A 9,702-nucleotide genomic window follows, 5' to 3' on the forward strand; every position below is an offset into this window, starting at 1 on the left:
CAGCTACATGGGACATTGACAGGCAGCTACATGGGACAGACAGACAGCTACATGGGACAGACAGCTACATGGGACACTGACAGACAGCTACATGGGACACTGACATACAGCTACATGGGACACTGACAGACAGCTACATGGGACATTGACAGACAGCTACATGAGATTCTAACAGACAGACAGCTACATCGGACACTGACAGACAGCTACATGGAACACTGACAGATAGACAGCTACATGGGACACTGACGGACCGACAGCTACATGGAACACTGACAGACAGCTACATCGGACATTGACAGACAGCTACTTGGGACACTGACAGACAGACAGCTACATTGGACATTGACACACAGCTACATGGGACATTGACAGACAGACAGCTACATGGGACATTGACAGACAGACAGCTACAAGAGACACTGACAGACAGCTACATGGGACATTGACAGACAGCTACATGGGGCATTGACAGACAGCTACATGGGACATTGACAGACAGCTACATGGGACATTGAAAGACAGCTACATTGGACACTGACAGACAGACAGCTACATGGGACATTGACAGACAGCTACATGGGACACTGACACAGACAGCTACATGAGACACTGACAGACAGCTACATGGGACAGACAGACAGCTACATGGGACACTGACAGACAGCTACATGGGACACCGACAGATAGCTACACGGGACACTGACAGACAGACAGCTACATGGGACACTGACAGACAGCTACATGGGACACTGACAGACAGCTACATGGGACACTGACAGACAGCTACATGGGACACCGACAGACAGCTACATGGGACACTGACAGACAGACAGCTACATGGGACACTGACAGACAGCTACATGGGACACCGACAGACAGCTACATGGGACACTGACAGACAGACAGCTACATGGGACACTAACAGACAGACAGCTACATGGGACACTGACAGACAGCTACATGGGACATTGACAGACAGCTACATGGGACACTGACATACAGCTACATGGGACACTGACAGACAGCTACATGGGACATTGACAGACAGCTACATGGGATACTAACAGACAGACAGCTACATCGGACACTGACAGACAGCTACATGGGACACTGACAGACAGCTACATGGGACACTGACAGACAGCTACATGGGACACTGACAGACAGCTACATGGGACACTGACAGACAGACAGCTACATGGGACATTGACAGGCAGCTACATGGGACAGACAGACAGCTACATGGGACAGACAGCTACATGGGACACTGACAGACAGCTACATGGGACACTGACATACAGCTACATGGGACACTGACAGACAGCTACATGGGACATTGACAGACAGCTACATGGGATACTAACAGACAGACAGCTACATCGGACACTGACAGACAGCTACATGGAACACTGACAGATAGACAGCTACATGGGGCACTGACAGACAGCTACATGGGACACTGACAGACAGCTACATGGGACACTGACAGACAGACAGCTACATGGGACATTGACAGGCAGCTACATGGGACAGACAGACAGCTACATGGGACAGACAGACAGATACATGGGACAGACAGATACATGGGACACTGACAGACAGCTACATGGGACAGACAGACAGATACATGGGACAGACAGACAGATACATGGGACACTGACAGACAGCTACATGGGACAGACAGACAGATACATGGGACAGACAGACAGCTACATGGGACACTGACAGACAGCTACATGGGACACTGACAGACAGCTACATGGGACATTGACAGACAGCTACATGGGACACTGACAGACAGCTACATGGGACATTGACAGATAGACAGCTACATGGGACACTGACGGACCGACAGCTACATGGGACACTGACAGACAGACAGCTACATGGGACGTTGACAGGCAGCTACATGGGACATTGACAGACAGACAGCTACATACTGACAGACAGCTACATGGGACAGACAGATCTCTTAGCAAATACACACATTTTAGTTTTTTACATTTTTTTTACATTTAAAAAAAAAGCAACACATCTGACCAGAGAAATACATGCTGCTTAGCAATAATGTTTTTGTTAATGTTAATTCACACCAAGACAAAACTTGAATATCTGCTGTGCACAATACTGTACAAATTAGCAGGACATTACATTGCTTTTTTGATAACAATCATTGCTTTTTCAAAGGAACATTTGGAACATTTGGTACAGAGGACTTACCAATGCATAGTCTTTCTCCAACTGCCTGACTCCCAGAATGTTCACATCCCAAGACTCTATCCCTATGTATGACATCATTGTGACATCACTTCACTGTGACATCACTTCACACTGAACTTGAGCCTGTGAAGATGCAGTTTGGACATTTTCTCATTAGTTACTGCAACTATATTAATTGACAGACAGCTACATGGGACACTGAAAGCCAGCTACATGGGACACTGACAGACAGCTACATGGGACACTGACAGACAGCTACATGGGACACTGACAGACAGCTACATGGAACACTGACAGACAGCTACATGGGACATTGACAGACAGCTACATGGGACACTGACAGACAGACAGCTACATGGGACACTGACAGACAGCTACATGGGACACTGACAGACAGATACATGGGACACTGACAGACAGCTACATGGGACACTGACAGACAGCTACATGGGACACGGACAGACAGCTACATGGGACATTGACAGGCAGCTACATGGGGCTCTGACAGACAGCAAAGCGGTTTCTGTGCTGTGGTATGATCGGAAACCTGACTGAAGTGGGTCATATCTATTATTTAAGACTAAAAATTCATGAAGCTGTTTGTACGCTGCCTTTTCTAGAAAATGTGCTTAGAAAAGTGAGATTGGATATTGGTCTACAGTTTTTTGGATCAAAAGGATCTAGGTTACTTTTCTTCAGGGTGGGTCTAACCAGGGCAGTTTTAAGCACCGCTGGAAAAATCCCATTAAGTAGGGAGTGATTTACAATGCGTAGTATGTCATCAGACACAGATTCAAATATTTCCTTAAAAAAGGTGGTAGGAATAGGGTCAAGAGGACACGTAGACGGTTTAAGCTGTGACACAATTTTGCCTAATGTTTCAGTACTAATCATGGTGAACATGCTCATAGTCATGTTCTGTGGTGGCGGATCTACAGTGTTACACAAACCTAGTCTTGCCTGAGTAATACACATTCTAATATTTGTTATCTTATCCCTGAAGTGGGCTGCAAATTCCTCGCATTTGGTGACATAGTAGATGTAAAAACAATAGTAACCATGGGTGTAGTGCAATCAACTAAACGACAACCAGTCCAAAAGGGGTACCTTTTAAATAAAAGGATTTAATACCATTGTGAAAAGTGTATTTACAAGTATGTACAAATATATACAACATTCACATAACAACAATGAACAGGGGGGAATGAAATAACACAAAAACAACCAGGGATTAACCAAGGGTAGGAGATGGGAGGGAGAAGGACCATGCGAACGGTGTCACAAAACAACAAACACAGCCCTATTCTTCCCTACACCTCTGACCGACCTATACCACATACTAACTAACCTACCCGGAACCTAAACTACCTGCTACAGAAACTACGGAGAGTGACACCCACTCGCTTCTAACCTAATGTGTTTAGACAGTGGTTCGCTGCGTCATGCATGTATATATGTATACCCCAGGGTGTCTTACCTAGCCCTTCAACACACTAATGTAAACCAACAACTAGGAACAAACAACTTCTGGTAACAGACTCTAAACAAACATGACTCAAACAAAACACCACCCCTTCCTTCCCTCTCTCGCTACACATGACAACAACACACATTATAATGTCATATATATGGCATCAGCTATCATCCCCGGTCATCCAATCCCAGAAGATCTATCATAGATCTTCTGGGATTGGATGACCGGGGATGATAGCTGATTGAACACAGGTGAGGGCTGACGGGACAACGATGATGGACACCACTTCACCTACAGGGAGACAGACAGAAGCAAAACAGACACAGGACATAACACAAAACATACACGTCTGTAACAACTCCACCCATAAAGAACAAACCTCACAGGGTTTGAGTGCATTCGGGGCCCAAACACCAACATATACAGTCAACAGCCATGTACCGGGAATCACCTAGTTCAACATACAAAAAACAACAATAATAATAATAATGCAGATCTAAACAGTTGTCAAGAAACATAGATTCATCCTACACTAGGCCGGAACCAACTCACATATGCCCGAGACAGGGCATCGGCCAAAACATTCTCGGACACTTTCTTATGGCGGATCAAAAGGGGAACACCATGAATCAGTAAGGCCCATCGCATGAGGCGTTGGCTGTGATTGTACATGTGGCTCAAAAACACTGAAGGATTATGGTCAGTAAAAACATCAATGGGGTGTGTACTAGACCTGACATAGACCTCAAAATATTGTAAAGCTAGCAACAATGCCAGAGTCTCCTGCTCGATAGTTGAATACCTGGACTGGGCCTTGTTGAACTTCCGGGGAAAATAACAGATGGGGTCTCCTGGATCAGCACAGTACTAGCACCCACAGCACTGGCATCCAAATTGAAACCTTTCTCAAGATTAGGGGCAGAGAGAACAGGGGAACTGCATAACAGAGCTTTAACAGACTCAAAGGCACGCTGACTCTCATCAGATCACTGACGGGATTACTGACGGGCTGAGTAATCCAGTCAGGGGTGCAACAACCGTGGAGAAGTTGCGACAGAAACCACGATAGTATCCCGCCATTCCTAGGAAACGGCGCAACTCCCTACGGGTAGTAGGAGCCGGATAGCTGGCGATAGTAGAAACCTTTTCAGCCACAGGGCGCACCTGTCCGCGCCCAACTTCCTTACCCAGATAAGTGATGGTGGCTTTCCCAAACTCACACTTGGCCAAGTTAAAGGACCAAGTTGGACTACCCCATGTCCCAGGTGGAGGTGTCCAACCACCTCGGGGGCTCCCTCCCCCTGGAGCCCCTCTCTGTCGGGACTACTTCCTCCTGCGGCCGTGCAGGACTCGGTCCTATCGGCCTGCCGACAGACGAGGGCGTGTGTATCACCAGAGTCCCAGCCCCACCCTCGTCGTCAGTGCCACTGTCTTGTTGGGCCAGGGAGGGTGGCGCCAAAAGCCCAGTGTCTCTGTCCCCTCCCTGGGCACCGAAAGCCTGGTCTCCCGAGGGAGAGGGGCCAGACACCCCGCCCTCTTCTCTCCCAACTGCCTGAGCCTGGACGCTGTCTAGTCCAAAAAACGGTGGGTTGCCTCCATCCGGTCCTGCAGTGCGTCAACATAGTCCTGGCCTGGGGGCCCTTGCAGTGGCGGGTTTGGGGTCTATCAAAGCTGAGGTCCAAGGGGGTCCGAAGCTCCCGTCCAGACATAAGAGCTGCTGGGGTGCACCCGGTGGACTCCTGAGTGGCTGACCTATAGGCCATGAGGACCAGGGGAAGATGGCGGTCCTAGTCCCACTGATGCCTTGATGTGAGCATGGCCAGTTGGGTGACTAGAGTTTGGTTGAATCGTTCGACCAGACCATCACTTTGAGGGTGCAAGGACTCAAAGTTTCCCTGGTCACTGTGCAGCTCCTCTGGCACCCCAAACCTGGTGAACATCCCGTCCCCTAGGCAGGGCCACTTGGTAAAATAGTCCATCACGGTGAGGATGTACCGGTTCCCGTCCTGAATGACTGGTAGTGGCCCCACCACATCCACCCCAACTCTTTCCATGGGTGCCCCCACCCTGTACTGCTGAAGGGGAGAACGGGTCTCCCACTACCTGAGGCCATGCCACGCTACTCCTTTATGGCAAGCTAATAAGCAAATGAGTTACAGCTAAACAGCCAATCAGTTAACACATGAAAAATAACAGTAATCACGAACTCTGGTTTGCTAGCTAGCTAGCTAGCTGCATTGCATAAACGGGCGATAACATTCTCCATAGAATAAATAAAAAACAAAAGTTTTGTATCGTTTACTATTTGTTCCGTTAGCAAACATTGCACTTAAGAAATTGGTTGGAAAAATGTATCCTCTCACATGCAAAACAATTTTGTTTGATCGATGTCATCTAGGCTACACGCAATTTCAGAGCCGATCTGATCTCTAGCCACACAAGCATTTTCACACCGTCACGCAAAATAATCTTTGGCCACATGGAATCGCGTATTACAGGATCATTCAAATACACTGAGCATGCGCGTTCTGGTTGACCCAGGAAATTATTAAAGTATAATTGAGACAGTACCATAAAATAATAGAAATTCATTCATTCGATAGCAGTGATGCCGGTAACGCGGTACTAAGTAACGCGTTACTCTAATCGGAATACTTTTCCCGGTAACTAGTATTCTGACGTGATACTATTTCCAAATCAGTAATCGGATTAAAGTTACTTGTTCAAGTGACTGTGCGTTACTATTGCGTTACTACCTCATAACTTAGGCTAAATGCAGTATTTCTTTGTAATGTTCGATAGTAAACAAACATTTGTTCTCTTTTCTCGAGTCTTGGGGAGTGACGTCAGTGCTCACGTTTTCAACACGAGGTTACTATGGAAGGCCATGCCCGCAAAAAACGGCTCTCGACTATCGCGAGATTGCAGCAGAATCGCTCACGTGTATCACCACGCTGATTGCACAGTGTAAACAGAAGCGTAGCCTACACAATGGAGCGAGAACAGAGATATGCATTAAATAGCTGGAAATATAAGGATTATTTTGAGTTTGTGTCAGCAAAGGATGACAAGAACATAAATGTTGATCATTGATAAACTCAGACTCACCCAGTTTAGGATTAGGATTATATTAGGATCATATCTGAATGGTCAGGGTAGGTTTTAGGTTTTGTGAAACCACTCCTTGCTGTTAAATAAAGATTATATTTATTTTATTGTTTAAAAACAAGTATTTATGTTGGGTGAGGCAAAGAAAGACTCTTTATTTTGTTGTTTTAAGTTATTGTTTAAAGTTTAATTATGTAATTTAAGTTACTGTTAAAATAAAGTGAGTTTTGGCAAAACCAGTTTTCATTTTTATGTTGCGGGGGGGGGGGGGGGGGGGTCGGGTGCCTAGGCAGCTGCCAATAGTAACTAAAAAAGTAACTAGTAATCTAACTTAGTTACTTTTAAAATCAAGTAATCAGTAAAGTAACTAGATTACTTTTTATAGGAGTAATCAGTAATCAGTAATCAGAATACTTTTTCAAAGTAACTGTGGCAACACTGTTCGATAGTCATGTCAACTCCCGCAGTCCCGATCAATCTCCTCTCCACTTACATTAAGTTTGCATCCAAGATATGGCATGTATACTCTAATAATCTGTGTAACTTTAGGTTGTATGAAAAGAGCCGAGGCATAATAAACGTTATAATTGTTGAAGTGCCTCTTGCTACGATGTTTCTAAGACGGTCAATAATATCACAGCACTGGCACATCAAGTGTAGGCTATTTATAGCACAAGTAATGCATTGAACGGTTGGTCATGGCTTTCATTCATTTTCATTCATTCGGTAGTAATTTCAACTCCTGATCAATCTCCTCTCCACTTACATTCCGTCTTGTAGTAGAGTATAGAGTACCAGTAAAAGTCACACCTTCTCATTCAATAGTTTTTCTTTATTTATATATTATTTTCTACATTGTAGATTAATACTGAAGACATCAAAACTGTGAAAAAACACATATGGAATTATGTGGTAAACAAAAAAGTGTTAAACAAAACATAAAATATGTTTTATATTTTAGATTATTCAAAGTAGCCACCTTTTGCTTTTTAGTGGTTTTCTTCACTAGAGAAGGGAATGCTATTATTTCTCGAAGTCACCCGAGTTAGTAGCCGCAAGGTGCAAACGTTATCAAAGCATCGCAGATTCAGACGAATCTTCTTCATTTTTCTATGAAGCATTTGCCTTGTAATAGATAAGTATAGTATTATAGTAGTATAAATATACAGTATTATTAAAGCCTCATCTGATTCATTTTATTTGACTTTTCTTGCACTAAATGAGGACAGACTCAACAATCTTTGCACATAGTGATAATTACATTGGAGTCAGATTATCAATATTTGATATGGTTTGCTATCAAAAAAATATAGCCAAAGGTCTCTTCCAAACAGAGGGGGAAATGGATATATTTATATTAATATATAATATTTAATAATATAATACAATTTAAAACTAATCTTCTCATGACTGCTTTACCTGATTCAGTCAGACAGGGGTGGCTTACTGTGCTAGGCTTGCAGAATAGCACATTATATGTAGTGAAATGCTTGACATAAACTATACATCATGGTCATTAACTGGGGAAGGTTATTCCACAATGCATTTTCATATTTACACTTAGGCCCGTGTCCTAGGTTACTTCATAATATCATAGCAGTTCAACTTGGGCCATATTAGGTGAGTGGTCTACCCCCCTGTCTGTAGGTCTACCCCCTATCTGTCAATCTACAACCTGTCTGTAGGTCTACCCCGTATCTGTCAATCTACAACCTGTCTGTAGGTCTACCCCGTATCTGTCAATCTACAACCTGTCTGTAGGTCTACCCCATATCTGTCCATCTACAACCTGTCTGTAGGTCTACCCCGTATCTGTCAATCTACAACCTGTCTGTAGGTCTACCCTGTATCTGTCAATCTACAACCTGTCTGTAGATCTACCCTGTATCTGTCGATCTACAACCTGTCTGTAGGTCTACCCTGTATCTGTCAATCTACAATCTGTCTGTAGGTCTACCCTGTATCTGTCAATCTACAATCTGTCTGTAGGTCTACCCTGTATCTGTCAATCTACAACCTGTCTGTAGGTCTACCCTGTATCTGTCAATCTACAATCTGTCTGTAGGTCTACCCTGTATCTGTCAATCTACAACCTGTCTGTAGGTCTACCCCCTATCTGTCAATCTACAACCTGTCTGTAGGTCTACCCTGTATCTGTCAATCTACAACCTGTCTGTAGGTCTACCCCATATCTGTCAATCTACAACCTGTCTGTAGGTCTACCCTGTATCTGTCGATCTCACCCCATTTATGGTTTTGGGGGCATTATTATTTTTGTATTTTAATAAACATGTACATTTTAGAAATACCTATATATCAAATACAAATATGCGCATTTAGATTATTGAAGCATTATTCATTGGTGTGTTTGGTTCCATTGACATTGTCTGACACATACTTTTCTAATTTGGATGCGCAAATATTACACAAAGTATATACATGTGAATACATTTCCATCTACTGAGTAATACGGACATCAAATACCAGCAAAGTTAAAGATCTCTTTGTGGCCCAGTCACATGCGATAAGCATAGACAAAATTGTCCTGCTACTTTAGACCCCACTAGAGCATTACATGGAACTGTATCTGTTAGGCTGCATCTGCGGGTGTACCAAGGAAACACAAATAAAAGTTATGTGTTGCTAAACTGTTAGCATACACAAAATACTATATAAACTGTGTCTGATGAAGTGGCCTGTTCTTCAACACCATCAGACGGCCTAGTAATGAGCTAATGATGAGTCACTCCCACTTTATCGCCTTACCAAACTATCAAACCACAATGCCTCCGATTGGTCTAAATACTAGGAGTGGTATACGTGACCGTCATCTTATTGGACGTCGCGACTGTCATCATCATCCCACGTGCGTCTCTATGCAAATTGCTGACTAGACT

The sequence above is a fragment of the Nansenia antarctica genome (genome assembly GCF_963989245.1).
Source record: "Nansenia antarctica genome assembly, chromosome: 13".
NCBI lineage: Eukaryota > Metazoa > Chordata > Actinopteri > Argentiniformes > Microstomatidae > Nansenia > Nansenia antarctica.